This window comes from Dermacentor albipictus, chromosome 1 (genome assembly GCF_038994185.2).
Source record: "Dermacentor albipictus isolate Rhodes 1998 colony chromosome 1, USDA_Dalb.pri_finalv2, whole genome shotgun sequence".
Taxonomy (NCBI): domain Eukaryota; kingdom Metazoa; phylum Arthropoda; class Arachnida; order Ixodida; family Ixodidae; genus Dermacentor; species Dermacentor albipictus.
This window is the reverse complement of record NC_091821.1, coordinates 282,535,193-282,550,837: the sequence shown is the minus strand read 5'-3', so window position 1 is coordinate 282,550,837 and position 15,645 is coordinate 282,535,193. Positions and strand designations below refer to the sequence as shown.

At 45.5% G+C, this 15,645-nt stretch overlaps 1 long non-coding RNA gene across 1 annotated transcript; it reads right to left on the bottom strand.

Annotated features, from left to right (window-relative positions):
- Window positions 1-1,052: 1,052 nt before the first annotated feature.
- On the bottom strand, window positions 1,053-6,713 carry LOC139054416 (uncharacterized). Its single transcript, XR_011511195.1, has 3 exons — window positions 6,450-6,713; window positions 4,710-4,895; window positions 1,053-1,248 (listed from the first exon to the last, which is right to left on the bottom strand). It is a non-coding gene; the product is annotated as an uncharacterized lncRNA (long non-coding RNA).
- Window positions 6,714-15,645: the final 8,932 nt, after the last annotated feature.

Sequence of the window (15,645 nt, the reverse complement as noted above, 5' to 3'; positions counted from 1 at the left end):
TTTGTGTACCGTTCATGCTTAACTTTGTAGTGCACTGTGGCTTAATGAAGCACTACGCTTGCGTGTAGCATACGTACACATCTTACCTGATAGACGGTGAACGGGGTCTTGTACATATATCCGCTGAAGAAGAAAAGACTACACCTTCACATGTGTTAAAACACATGCCAAACTTGAAAAAACAGACGCACAATGAACCTCCACACGTTAAAATAGCAAAAGAATCACTTAAAAGGCGAAAACTATTGAAAACTTCGCAAGCGCCACGGCAAGCGCAAATCCGCCATTGCTGCTGATATCGATGTTGATCAGGCTGTCCCCTTGCGATCGAGTCGGCAAGCGCGCGTTTCTTTATTCTATGGAAGCGCAATTGGCGCAATGTAGCCAAAATAAGTAAATAAAAAAACTGCATCAACTCCAAATACAAACACGCAAAAGAAAATAGTCGGGATTCTCTATAGCGACGTTTCCAACCCCTTGACTGATATTTCATACAGCTCGTTGCATTAATTAAAATACCTGCAGTGCATTGTTTTCATAACGCGCAAAAAAAAAATTGTGCGCTTAAGTTTACCCGCACAAACACGCGGCGCAAATTCGTAGAACACCACCAGTGCAGCCCTCACCCTCCAAGAATATATATAAAAGACTAGTCAATAATAATAGCATATAATTATAACGTGAGCGTCGGTGCAATCAATGGAGAATTCGATTTTATTTGTTATAGAAAATCAAATGCAATGCAGTAAACAATGGATAGAATTCAGCATACGGCTTCCTGGAGTCTAAAAAAAAATCTGCCTTGAAACTTGACATGGTGACGAGGCAAATTGTGGGTATACGATTGAAAATAATTGCTATAATTTGTTCGCGTATGAGTAAGCTTCTCAAAAGAAGTTTCAAGTGTTTCCATGGTATGGCAAGCTTATATCTTGATTCATAAAGTTTTTTTTTATTCATATTGGTCAATTATGTTTAAAAAGAGAATTGCAAATTTCAATGGTTTTGTTTTTTACCGGGGGAACACAGAGTTGAGCCACTGTTTTGAAACAAACTTTTATTTAAAGGCAGTTACAAGTAACGCCGACAATCTCACTCATGACAAAACAACTTTCACTTGCTGTGTCCAGACACTTGGTTCAAGTTGCATGTAATGCTTCATCTCCAAGCTTTGCGTGGTTTCTTAAAGGCATTGTGAAATCTACACGGTGTTTTTATTTTACACCTCCTCATCTCACAGCACAAGATCTGAAATGCATGATTAAGAAGAATCAGGCCAGCACATATTCACAGAAACGAACTCTTCACAGTGCAGTTGACAAGTGCAAAAATTACAGCAGAAACTGTCAGTCACATGATATGAGCAAAACATAACTGTTCTTTTTGCAGGAAAGCCTCAGTCCCATGCCGACATTAACCCATATGGTGGTCATCACTGGCAATTTTTGAAAGATTTTCATAAATTAGAGACTGAATGTCTGGAGTGTTTATCATAAGGGAAGTAGAAACTCACACGTCTTCTAAACAGCACTTTGCAGTGCTAAATGTATGCTGGCTATTGATAGTAATAAATAGTATGACTGTTACAACTGTTAAACAAGACAAAAGCTCACAGGAATATGAAGGCTTGAAGTGATAAACAGTGTTTGGAGGGGGAATGTAGCTGTAATGAACCTTTTGACAAAGATTTGTCTTCGTCAGTGCTGCAATTAAGTTCTGCACAGCAATCTTTATGCACGCTTAGCTCACTTTCCCACACCGTCAATGTAGGATGAAGAGGAGAATAAGATAGTGCGTAGAATGAAGTTGAAGTGTAGAAAAGAAATGGGGAGACAGTGAAAGAGAAGGTAGGAGCATTGTTGTAGATTATTCTTCCAAGGTTGCTCTTCCAAAAGAAAAAAAAAAATATGAAGTGTGTAAGGAAGCATTGCCAATTATTATTCTGTCACCATAAGCACCATAAGGGATGCAATATAATACTGATCTGATATGTAGAGTGGCCTAAAGCTTTCTGCATAGTCTTTACTATCATTATGACACTGTCTGCTGCAGCCAAATATGCAGAAGTTTTCATTGAGTGCACATGACCAGAGCAACTTATCCAGACTGCACACAACACCACTGCATATACCCTCTATTTTGGTAATCTGAAAAATAAAAGTTTATTCAAATGGGCAATAAAGAACATCACATGGAACACAACATCTAGATCGAATTATGAGGCATGCCACAGTGCGGGACTCAGTATTATTTTAACCACCTTGGGTTCTGTGATGTGCACTTGAATTCAACTACACGCTTTTTTTTTTTTTTTCATTTCACCACCACTGAAATGCAGCCACCTTTGCTGGGATTGAACCCGCAGGCTTGAGCTCAGCAGTGCAACATCATGACTACTGCGCTACTGAGTGTTTACACAAATTTATAAGTAGCAAAACACATTGGAGGCTTTTGCACACTGAAACACTACACACCGTCCAATGCGCTTCCTATGTACAGACATACTTACCAGCGGCTCATATGACAAGCATGGAGGCGTGCTCTAACACACTACAATCCAACAGCTGCCACATACCAGAGATAACCACTGGGTCTGTACCTATTATCACAGAACACTTACCAGCAGCTCATACAACAAGCATGGAGGCATCTCTCGTGCTCTAACACACATACCATCCAGCTGTGACATATGGCTGCACACCACAGACAAAAACAGACGGGCTACTCATCAGAGACCACATGTCATGATTTGTTTATATGCGAGCCCTCAACCTGCTTCTATAAGGCATGACAGCCCAGCACTACTGCACCACTTCTCTCTTCCTAACTGCACTGGAGGCTTGTTACCAGTAATCGTGCCCTGCTGACGTGGTTATCTCTTCAGTTTCTATGTTGCTGTCCCTAAGCTGTTATTTAAGGACTTCCTTTTGAGCTTCAGTGGGCCTTGAAAGGCTAGATGATGGCTGCGACAATCTAGGGTTTTTTGTAGAGTGAAATCTTAACAGGTGCACAACTTTTTTGTTGGCTGGTTCATTTGAATGGTCTGGCATCTTTCTTTTTGGGTCACTTTCACTTTCCACAAGCATGAAAACTGGCTAAAACAAATTGTTTGCCTTCTCAGCCACACCCTCAGAGACTTCACCATCTGATATTGCCTGTCTGACTGAGTCCATTTTTGCTCTTAAGAGTGTTGAGCTTGACACTGCTTTGGCTGCTTCCAGCTTTGTTATACTCCGTACAATGTGCAATGCCCGACTTGCCTCACATGCTTCTTTGGGTGAGCTCTCATGGGCCTTGTTGCTGCTAGTTGGATTAGCGATGACCACACAGTGACTGTGCTTGCACACACACTGCGCATTCCTTGCACCTCAAAGGACAGCAAGCACCATCTTTCACTTTTGCCACTTTGTATGAGAGCCCTTTAATAGACTGAGATGGCACAGTCCATATGCCATCTTCATTTATTTTGGCACAAGCTGCCATTTCACTGCCAGACCTGTGGTTCTTCTAAATTGTTCTCCGCTCCTTACCCTTTGCCCCTTTCATCATCTGGCTAGCCCTTTTCATTAAAAAATGATTTGTCAAGTCCATGAGGGCAGAAATTAGTTTGTCACCATGCTTATTCTGTTTTCTCTCCAGCATAGTATGCTTTAACGTCCTGTGCTTGCTCTCAAGGTGCATGTTAGTGTTGACAGCTGCTCTAGTCCTAAAGCGATAGGCGCACTCTTGCGGCCTAACTGCATAGTGGTCTTTGAAGTACTTCAGGAAGTCCCTCAGTTTTTCTTCCTCACTAGAAAGGAATTGCTTAAAATAATCTTCAAATGCCTTTTCCGCGAGGAACTCTAAGAGTAGCCACACACTATGGTAAACATGTGGCCTTAGCTGTCTCTCTACACACTCGAGTGTCTTCTTATGCCAATTGTTATCCACATGCTAGGCACAGAGAAGTTTCTGTTTTGCGGCACCCATGACCCTGGACCCTGCTTTGTAGAATTGTGAGGCACCATCAGATATCAATGTCTTAGCGGCCACTTTTTTGGCCATGGCCGACTCCAGATATTTGAAGAATCCTGTCAAAGTTTGCTCGTTCATCTGGTTGCAGATGAAATAAGCTATAGCTACAACTGATGCTACTTTATCTAGCACCAGAAGAGTGGTCAGCTCAAACAGGTACTCTATAGTTCCATGTGTGGAGTCAAGACATACAGTCCCTGCAGGGCCCAATTTTTCTAGTAGCTCCTTCTGAGGCTCTGTCATCAGAACAAGAGCAAAGTCTGCTGAAGAAAATGTACCACTTGGGTCCACTGCACCTTGTGCCTTGTACAGGCGGACAAGTGTTTCACCTTTTTCTTTCATCACAAGCACCCACATGTCTACACTGACAGCGTCATTAGTGTGACAACGTTCAGGAGCAGCAAGGTTAAACTGCCGTTTGATGTTATGCAGGGTTGAGCACTCTGCCAAGTGCACTGGCCTCAGCTTGGATGCCACAGATGTTCTTATTCGCTTTAGAATGGTTTTCATGGGCACACCCCTTTCTAGGTTCTCTGCTACGCTGGCCTTTTCCTTGTCACTCATTCCCAAGTGCTGAATTTCTGGTTTATGACCATAATGGTTTCTTTGATACCTGACTTTTATGGTGGTGCTTTCAGGTGTTGGACTCTGAGTGTTGTCCATTGTGATGGTAATAAATGAAAGACAAATCTTACCAGACCTACAGCTCCCCTGACTTTTCTCCCGACGGTCACCATGACCTTCCTTTTTCCTTGCCTCGCCTGATCTATTACAGTAATAGTGGATCCTTGTCTCTCCGCTGGCCAGCTTTTTGGGGTCCCTGGGCAAAATGAACCAGCAGTTTTGGCTACCCTCTTCTTCTGCTTTCCATTCATGAAATTCTGTAATAAAAGCACAAAATAGCATTAGATGGTGACAAGTACTTTGGGGAGAGAGATGCAAACAAAAATAATCACTTTGAAGGCTTTGGACACGGGCTAACGTAGCATTTATTTTACTCCCTCACCTTCAACTCGACTGTGTCATGAGGTCACCCTTGATATTGCTCAAATTTCTATTAAAATTGAATTTCAAATATGCAATGCACCATAACTTCAAAAAATTTATCACATTAGTTTTGTTTTAATAAGAAACAAGTATGAAACTTAAGCATGATCTATGCTCACTCCTTCCTCAATATTGAATCAGACTGTACGTTCACAGCAATGCTGTTACGATAAGACAAAGACGAACTGAGAGCACATGGTGCAAGCTACGCCCCAGAACAGTGTGAATCCCTTCCCTCAGTTTCTTCTTGAAAAGCTCCTTCTTTTCAAGAAGAGCTTGAATTTTTACTGTAGATAGGGGCTTGGCGAGGGAGTGTTCCATGGTCACGCGGTTATGATCTGGCTTGGGCACGCACCTGGTTCGAAGAGGCAGCATTATGTGTGATTTCAATAAACCAGTTGCTAGTCTGCGTTCGTCCTGTCTTCTACGTTGGTGTCTTTTCCCAAGCGCAGTTTAAGTTCACAAAAAGATGTCTTACCAAGTAGCCTCCTAACACACTCTTCTTAAAGAAAAAAGGATTGCGCGTGCGTCAAATTTGGCTCTATTTTATGAAATCTACAACCAGAGTCCTTCAATTGAAGGACTGTGGTACTACTAAAGAATTTTCCCAAAGTACGCCGGGAGACCAAGCCGCTGACAGCCGCAGTTGCAAGTGTATTGCGGTCGGCACTGAGGCGAAGACTGTACCACGCACGCAAGTAGCGCAAAGCAACGTGAGAACGCAGAGCAAATCCCTCCTCTCGTTTAAGAAAAAAAAAAAAAAAGAAGGGGGGGAGGGCGCGCGAGCGTCACATTTCGCTCTATTCTATGAAATGTACTACTAAAGAGTTTGCCAACAATACGCTGGGAAACGATCCCGGCGACATCCGCAAATTCAAGAATGGTCCTGGTTCTGCGTCTCTGCCGGATTGCAACGTGCATTGAGGCGAAGACTAGGCCACGCACGCATATGTGGCACAGAGCAACGTCGGAACGCAGAACAGCTTACTCCTGTCGCTTAAAAAGAAGAAAAAAAGATGTGCAAACGTCAAATTTCACTCCACTTGCTGGGCAGGAAAGCAGACCATGCCAAACGTATGTCATGTAGCGCATCGCTGGGAGCGCGCACACATGACTATACTATATATAGATGGATAAACAAACAAATTATATTTAACGAGGATACAAACTTCAACATACCCCAAGGAAATAAATTAGGCTCGTGCGCAAAATATACTCTTCGCGAAACAGATGGAGAAAGAAAAAACAAAGGCCCGCAAGGTATAAACAACTGCTTTTGGAGGCACACTGCGCAACAAGAAATTAAAAAAAGTCCGACATATAATATTGCGTTTAAACGTCATTTGCTTACGATGACTGAGAATAAACTTAATAAAACTGTTCCTCACCCTTATTGTTCCGGAACACAGGTGCACGTAGTCAGCCTCGAAGTTGTGCGCAGGGATCTGGTGCACTGAATACTTCTCCATTGCAGGCAGGGAAGTGCCACATACGTCGCATTTCATCAATTTCTTGACATCCACGGCCATTCTGTGAACGTTCCTGATGTGTTGCAGCATGTTCTTCCTCTGTATGAATAGTTTGCTGCAAAATTCGCAGCGACGATCGTCATCACCGATGGCAGCTCGATCACAGACGTGCGCCATTCCGAAGCGGAGAGACAGCGTTTAGAATCACGTACGTGGTTTCTGGGTCATTGCACGCGCTAGGATTGTTATATTCCGGCAATAATACAGGGAAGAAACCTCCCCAATCACGTGACACACTAGGTATTCAGTAGCCTCATAGGGACAGTTGGAAACCAACTTAGGGAACCAACATCCGGGAACGCAGGGTCACGTGGATGCTGCCTTCTATTGTTCACCGGCCTCAGCCGGCCTGCGGGGAAACGCATGTATGCAAATAACCCATATGACGTCACGTGGGCGAGCTATCTGATTGGCTGACCAGGGCGCGTGGTCGATAATTTTTCCAACTGTATGGTAAACAAATAATCTTCGTAATAGTTGGAATGTTAGTTCATTTGTTTTTATAAAAAGAAAGTAACATAAAGAGAATGCACAAGAACAATTTTTCAGTACACTTCAGCACTTCCGGCACACAGCAAGTGTCCTCTGCTTGTGTTACAACGTACTCCATTTTGACGAGAGCTCCGCGGTCAGAGTCGGTCTCAGTCTTTTCGCGAGCACTATGATTCGACTTTGTTGCCTTGTGGACTGCAAACCTAGCGACTGGCAATATGTCAAGCTGCGACATCGTGTCCCTCTGCAAGGCAGTATACAAGTGAACTGGCTGCTGCGCATCGGACTGCCGGTATCCGATCGGCGCCAGGATTTGCCCGTTTGTGGCCGTCACTTTACACCGGAACATTACTAACGCAATACCGTTTCGCAAGCGCAAGGGGACAGGGTCTGGCCGCTTGACTGCCGGGATGAGCCACGAGATGAGCAGAAGGGCAAATGTGAATGTCTGCACGGTGCAGCCACCTGGTGGCACAGAGCTCAACCATACACAGTAGCAGCAACGAAGTGTATTCTTTGCTGCTGGTGTGTATTTTTCGCAGGAGTGTAATCATCAACACGTTGATTTATAAATGTTTAAAATGCTTTACACTTGGTTAGAGCAATATTAGCGCTTTGTTTGACTGGTTAAGCGCTGCGCCAGCAAGTGTCTGGACCGTGCAGACCGATCAGGCTGCTCACGTACGTCTACGCTAAAGTTCCTTCATCAGCTTGAGTTTATGCCTCCAGTCATTTGCCGAAATGACCAGCTTGCCTGTTTTTAGCGGAGTACCGGACACGTTCGGCGCTACGACAGAATGCTCGCAACGCACGCTGCTTCGATAGCTCTCGGTCGACGGCCAAGCGGCTAGCGGACAGATCTCGCGCGGGAGGGGGCATGCTCCTAAACAACCGGAAGTGAACGATGTGACGTCGCATCGTGACGCTGAACCAGTGAAGGCGGAGCTTAGCGCCGCTCGCTCGGCGAGCGAGTTGAGGAGGAAAAGCATAGCTAGGGAGGAGGGTAACTTCTAATCGCTTCACTTAAATTGTGGTGCGAATGTTCTACTTAAGCTGTACCCTACGCGCCTACAAAAATTCGAACCGTCCCATACGCACCTCCACTGATAGGCTAATGCTTATCGGAACTTTCAACACACTTACTGAACTCACAGAAGCCCACCTCACATCCCAATACAGCAGAGTTTCTAACACCGCAACAGGTCGACACATTCTACAAACTCTTTCTATCACTCCGGCACCCATCATCAAGACCATCACATTCCATTCCACATCGTGCACAGAACCTCTGCATCCCTCCACTTCCTAAAAACATGCACCCTGTGCATCATAAACAGCGCAGGAGGCAGCGAGCAAAGGCTCTCCAAAAACAATTCTCCACCTCTAAAGACGTGCTCTATGTTGATGCCGCCGAATCATCATCATCAGCCTGGTTGCGCCCACTGCAGGGCAAAGGCCTCTCCCATGCTTCTCCAACAACCCCGGTCATGTACTAATTGTGGCCATGCCGTGCCTGCAAACTTCTTAATCTCATCCGCCCACCTAACTTTCTGCCGCCCCCTGCTACGCTTCCCTTCCCTTGGGATCCAGTCCGTAACCCTTAATGACCATGCCGCCGAATATGGGAACATAAATCATTACGCAATATCAGTCATTAACTCTCACGGCCAGGTCGCTGCGGCCGCCACCATTCCTGGCTCTTCCTCAAAGGAGGCGGAGGAAGCGGCCATAGCCCTGGCCGTCACAATTCCAAACTCATCAGTTATCGTTAGCGACTCCAAAGCAGCCGTACATAACTTCGGAGCGGGTAGGGTCTCTAAGTCAGCCCTTTCTCTCCTGTTGGCCCATCCTTTCCATCAAACTGTGGCAATAATCTGGACTCCCGCGCATGCGGGCCTTGCCGGAAACGAGGCGGCTCATGCCAGTGCCCGAGGATTTACTGTCCGGGCTCAGGCATCAGATGTGTCGGACCACGCCACGGAGGAGGCGCCGTCTACAGCGCGGGATCGACTTATTACTTACCACGACATCTGCACACGCTACCGATTAGACCGCTTAGCCTTTCCGCCACTCATGGGCAAATCCCCGCGTAGGTGTGAAGTTCTGTGGCGACAGCTGCAGACTCGCACCTTTCCGTCCCCTTACCTCCTCCACCGCATTCATCCCGCCGTTTACCGTTCTCCCTCTTGTCAATTCTGTGTCTCTCCCAAAGCAGACTTAAACCACATCATGTGGGGGTGCCCTAAGCACCCCCTTTCCCCTTTCCTCAAGCAATTAATATCTAGTGAGGAGCAGTGGGAGGCGGCCTTGCGCAGCTCCAGGCCCGATCTTCAGGAGGCCATCCTGGAGTGGGCTGAGAGGATAAAGGAGGCCTACTTCAAGTAGTTCCTCCCCCACCCTCTATTCCATTGCCCCCTTCCCTTTAAAGAGGGATAAATAAAGTTTTTCATCATCATCATCATCCGAACCGTTTCAGGGGCCCTTTAATTATAGCGTCCTCGATCACCTTGCCCCGGGGTTGCCCCGAAACCAGAATGGTGCGCCTTGCACCGCCGTGGTGGCGCACTGCGGAGGGTCAACATCGAGGACAAAACTGCACCCATTGCAGGGTGCTTGCATGCAGCGCTACTATGCCCCTGGCGCGCAAGACGCGCGCGCGCACATTTCGTTGTTTGCAGGTGCTGAGCATCTGCGGCAAGCGCTCGAACCTTGTCAAACTGCGTGCTCCGACATACCTGGTTGCAAGCAAACACCAATGGATCTTATAATTAATCCTGACGACCCGTTCCTGACGACCCTTTCAACGAACCTGTCCACTTTCGGCCGCTCTTTACCACATTGTTTTTGGACGAGGTCGATAAGCATGCCGTCTTCGCTGTCAGACGAACTTGAAAAAAGCTCATCGATTGCGGCAATTAGCAGCGCTTCCTTTCTCATTGCCGACATCTCCACTGGCTAACTCCGATCCACGGTTCTGCAGTCGGCAGCGCGCGCGCGCGCTCCCGCAGTGCTTGCTGGGATTGCACCCCGGCGCACCGCCGATTTTCTCGGTGCGAGACGGGGCAATGGAAAACACGAGATGGAAAACCGCTCCAACAGGGTGCGCTTCCCGTGATCGAGGACCAAATCAAATCGGCATTGGAGACATACAGGACGTTTAAGCAAGAAATAGCCAAAGAAAATATTTACGATAACTCTAAGGGAAGCTCATTGTTGTTCGAAGCCAGGACAGGTGTACTGAGGACTAAAACGTACCGAGCCAGATACCAGGAGATAGATTTGGTATGCGAGGCGTGTAGAGAGGAGGAGAAAACGGCGGAACACCTGATACTTGCTTGTAAACAACTTCACCCTGCAGTTGAATCTAACGGGGAACTATTCAAAGCCTTGGGCTTTAAAGACAGTGAAAGTAGAATAGACTTTGAACAGGTAGAAATAACTAAACGGAGGCTAACTGATTGGTGGACAATATCAACGCAAAAGTAAAGGAGTAAATACATAGGTATGCATGCATATAGAACGATTAAAGGCTAGGTGGCGCGCGTCGCCGCCGCCCGATTCAAAGGGTTGAGCCACAATCATCCATCCATCCATCCATTCACGACGCTATTAGTAACGTTGGGAGCGAGCATAGAGTTTATAAATAAATATACGAAAGGCCGCCGTTCCTGCGACCCGGTCGACGGAGTGGAAAGGAGGTGGGGTAAGCATTATACTGCCTTGGTCGTTCGAACCATGGTTCGAACGCTTAGGGCCCGGCGTGCGGCTATTTGTCGTACAAAAATCCCTCACGTGACCTGATCCTAGGTGCCTAGGGACAGCATCGTTTAGGGATATTTGAGAAGGCGCGATGCTGGCGCCGAGCGACGCCGTGGCGTGTTCGTCCTCGGCGTGATCGTTCTCTCAGCGCCTGGTTCTCAGAAGCGCGCGTTGTTCAACATTGCTCATGTAATCGTGCTTGCGTTGCTTGTGAGTTGGTTGTAGGTTCTGTGTTACTTGGCAGAAAGCCGTGAGTAGTGGCGGTGCGGCAGTGCGGCTTTGGCCTCGGTGAGCTCTGGCACTACAGAATCTGCGTTGTGTGACCCGTGCTTTCTTGAGAACCCAGCGGTGGTGACAATTGAAATATCGAAGTGGCCTAGCGCCTCGGCAGCGAAGTTCTGCGAACCGCGATGTGGCGTCGCCGTGTCCGACTTTGCTTAACGGACATCGAGGGATGTGCTGCTCGCTGCAAGTCATGTAAATGCAACTGCGTCGACCGCCCACTGTTCAACGCTGAATGTGTGTTTGGTGTACTGTGCTTGAAACGAGTGGTGCAGCCGTGCAGCGGGGGTGGCGGAGGAGCCTAGGGTTTGCGCGTTCACAGACATGTGCTCCCGTCTTCGTCTCATTAGCGGCTGTCGCGGGACTGTGGTGTGCTAGCTCTTTGCCTAGTATGAAGTTTACGACGCTAACACTCGGCATGTTCACGTTTTTCCGTGCTATATGTCATTTGCATGACGGCCGAGTTGTAAACGAGACATATGCCTGTGTTCTTTGCATTTGTGTGTTGTAAATTGCTTTCGATTGTGAAAGTTCTGGCAGTCTTATTACGCAGAGTGCGAACGTAAACATGAACACAAATGTGTGTGAAATTTTGCATTACCCATAATACCCTTTACGACTGATAAATGGGCTACACGGCCTGTGTGAATCAGCTACCGTATGTTGCGACGCTCTTCCGTGTGGTAGACTGATGCATGGTGCGCGTTTATTTCTGTACTGTTGTAAAAACCATTTGTTTATTCACTCAATACAAATGTATGGCTTCTTTCACGCAGTACAGCTTAGTTACGCGGTGAAGCATACTAAAAGTGGGAGGGGGCCGCTATCAGCCAGCATAGTATGTCCACTTTGGCGACCTGAGAGGCGGCGGGTGCGCGAGTGTATAATTAAAGAACTCTTATTATGTCCAGTGACAGTGGAGTTCAATAACTGTAGCACCAAAGTAGTGGACCACTACCAGAACAAAGGCATGTAGTATGCCCATCTCAATTCTTGTGCTTATGCCAGTCTTCTTTTTCACAGCAATAGCTGCTATGGGGCTAACTCCCCTGGTTATTCTGATGTTACTGGTGTTGTCACTGGAATTCCCGAATTTCTTGCTAGACTATTGCTTGGCTTCTCAGATTTACTGGATGGAGCTGTTGGCGTCTTGTTTTCCTCAAGCAAAGCGCAAGACCTAGAAATGAATTGCCCAAATATAAATTTGAGAAAACCAAAACGAATTCAGCAGTAAGTTAAAGGGTTGTTTTGGTGTAGATCAGTGGCTAAGTCCGGATATGAGAGAGGAGGAAAAAGCCGAGTCTTTCCACTTCAACACTGTGAGGCACAACTCCCACAAATAAATACGACTCTTATTTATTTTACTTCTTTAAGGATATTACTGACTTGCATTGGCAAGGGTTCACTTCAACAAACACTGCATGAAGTAAGCTTCCTGCGCATATTTCACCAGCTACTGCATCATTGTTTCACTTTGAGTGAAACTGCAATTTTCTTTATACCACAACTTGCCCAATCTTGTGTTTTGCAGTAGGATGTTAGCAGTGCTATTAAGGCACTTACATACTCATGAATAGTAGTAGAGCGAAAAAAAAAAGTAAGAAAGCAGTGGCTTTTTGTGCATAGGCTATGCATACAGCTGGTGCTCTTATGGTCATTTTTTCCCTATCCGTTAAACCATTCTAAACAAGCAAAGTTTATACACAGACCACAACTAAACCACAGGTATCAGAGCGAAAAAAAAAAAGTAAGAAAGCAGTGGCTTTTTGTGCATAGGCTATGCATACAGCTGGTGCTCTTATGGTCATTTTTTCCCTATCCGTTAAACCATTCTAAACAAGCAAAGTTTATACACAGACCACAACTAAACCACAGGTATCATTGGTAAGCAAAGTATATTTATTCGGCGACATTTTCTGCAGCCCTGCTATTGGGCTTTCCTTCCTTCCTTTTCAGCTGTGCAAGTTCATTAGGTGATGATACAGTTTGACAATTTTAATCGTTGAAAGACCTAGCGAAACCTTTTTTGGGTTGTTTTTTCTTGGTTTCAGACTCTGCACATTGCATTTTAAGGCGTGTTTTCTGTGTTGGTAGCTTTTTCTTTATGGGTAGGGCATGTCAACATTTTTTACACCATTTCAAGTATGTGGTGCCATAGACTGTTCTTAGATGGAGTCTTGCCCTTTCATTCTGTACAATATGTCAGTTTTTTGTGTCCAAGGCCGTTTTACAGCGCGATTGTAGCATTTTGCAAAGTTTTGCCTCTGTCACCCAAGCTTGAAAGATTGCTACCCACTGCTGGTGGCATGACACATGTCACATTTCTTTTTCAATAAAAGGAAGTCTGTCACTTATCCTGTGCACTGGTTGTCTTTTCTCTTTGAATTGCAATTTGTTGCCTATATTTGCTCTTTTGTTGCATTTCAGATTAGGAATGGCTATCATAATTGACATTTAACCATATTGCACACAATGTGGATGATATTTAATTGCAATATATGGCCACCATAAATATAATAGAAGTTAATAATTCAAGAATAGTGCCTTTGCATGGTGGTGCAGCCATGAATTGTAGCTATAAGGTAGCAGCGCTGCAGATAGCACTGCTTATGCAGAATATAGTTCAACTCTACCACTTTCAAACATCATTGTTTTTATCTGCATTTGCATAGCTAGTTTCTGTGAACAACACGCATCTGGTGGAAGAGTGGCTTGCACCTGCAGTTGGGTCCAATGAATAGCCAAAATTCTGCCCGTTTTCACGTTATTAGCATATTAGTAAAGGCAGTCGTTTTTATAGTAGCCTGTTTGCACAGTGTAGAAGCCGCTGCAGGGTGTCAGGATCTGATACACATCTTCAGCTTTGCAGGGGACACAGCATCTGGCACACAGTTTGTCACAGGCCACGTATTCGGGGCAAGTTGAGTTCACTCACTAGCAAAGGGAGAACCAAGCTTGTTGGATATGAAGTAAACCGCCTGTATACTGAGTGGCCTTCTTCATTTCGTGTGACATACGTGGTTATAGCGACCCTTGTTTTAAGCATTTCTTGTCCAGCAGTGGTCGTTTGCTTTTGAAACACTCAGGGTAGCTTTCAGCAAGCTGGACAGGAATAACACTGAAAAACCAGCAGATGTTAATTCTCGCACTTATCATGCGAAGCTTTGTACAGTATGATGAGGGTGTTCTTCAAGGCCTTGTAGCACATGTCACGAGTTTGGAGCAACATGATGTATAGCACTTTTTTGATCGCATGTTATAGGTTTAGCAGGTGTGGCCATGGTTGAAGTGCAGTGCAAGGTCAAGAAAACAGATATCTATGAGCAGCACCCTGTAAAAGGAGACTCTGGGAAAACTAGTGGGAAGCCTGTTGAACATCTGGTTGACACACTTGCTGACTCCATCAGGCAAAGTATGATAAAGAGAAGGAAGTCATCAACACATCAGAAGGTTTTTACATATAAACACTGTGCTAAGGTCATAACATGCCAACAAGTCTTAGTGCACAGGCTATGCACAACCAACTACATATGCTTTCTGTTCGGACATTGCTCATTGTAAATAACAAGGATGGAGTGGACAAAAAAAGAACAGCAGCTCCATTAATTTGGTTTCACTGGTATCAACAGCGTTTTGTAAGTGTACATTGCCATACTCCCCAATGCCTTCTTGGGTGACATCAGCAAGGACCAGCTTGAGGCAAGGGGTAATAGACGTCTTTACAAGCTAAAAATGCATGCATGCATGGAGAGCACATTGTGTCCAAAACGTGGCACTTCACAGCGGCACTGGAGAAGGAACAGGTCATTAACAGTGGGCAAAGACAAGCTACTAAACACCCAACACTGTTGCCATGTAACGACTTCTGAAACAATCCCTTTTAAAGAGGAAATCACCTTTGTGTATCCATAAAGAGGGCAGATGGGCAAAGCCCCTGCAGTAATGCCAGCTTCAAAAGCCCATTTTGCACATCCTGAATGCTTCCTTCTTAAGACTTTGCTGAGTGCAAGCATTCTACTGTCCAAAAGCTGTCATTGAGAGCACTCTTGGTTTGGTGGCAATAAAGTTCAGAAGCAATTGCAACAAACCTCCCTTCCTAGTTGGCCTGGATGCTCACGGTGCTTACGAAGCAGCGCCATGAGGCAAGCAAGGTGAACGGATGCCTCCAAGCCCTTGTTCTTTCACACACTGTTCTGTTAGTAACAACCACGAGACTTGAAAACAACAAGCTGGTTACTGCGGAGGATCCATAAACAGCACAAAAACAGAAAACTCAAGGGAAAGGATAAAGCACCATTTAATACTTAGTATTGCTACAGCCCACCCCCTTCTTTTATTTTGTCTAGTCGTGCTACATGTTTTTACTATAGATAGGCATGAACTTAGGTGATGTTCCCAATCAGTGTCCAATTTTTATATACACTATGTGCTGGTTCAAAGAGGTTCGAAACACTGCAATGGAAGCTTCAAGTAGAAAAGGTGCCAGGAAGAAAAAAAAAAGCTGTGCTGCAAACATCTCGGC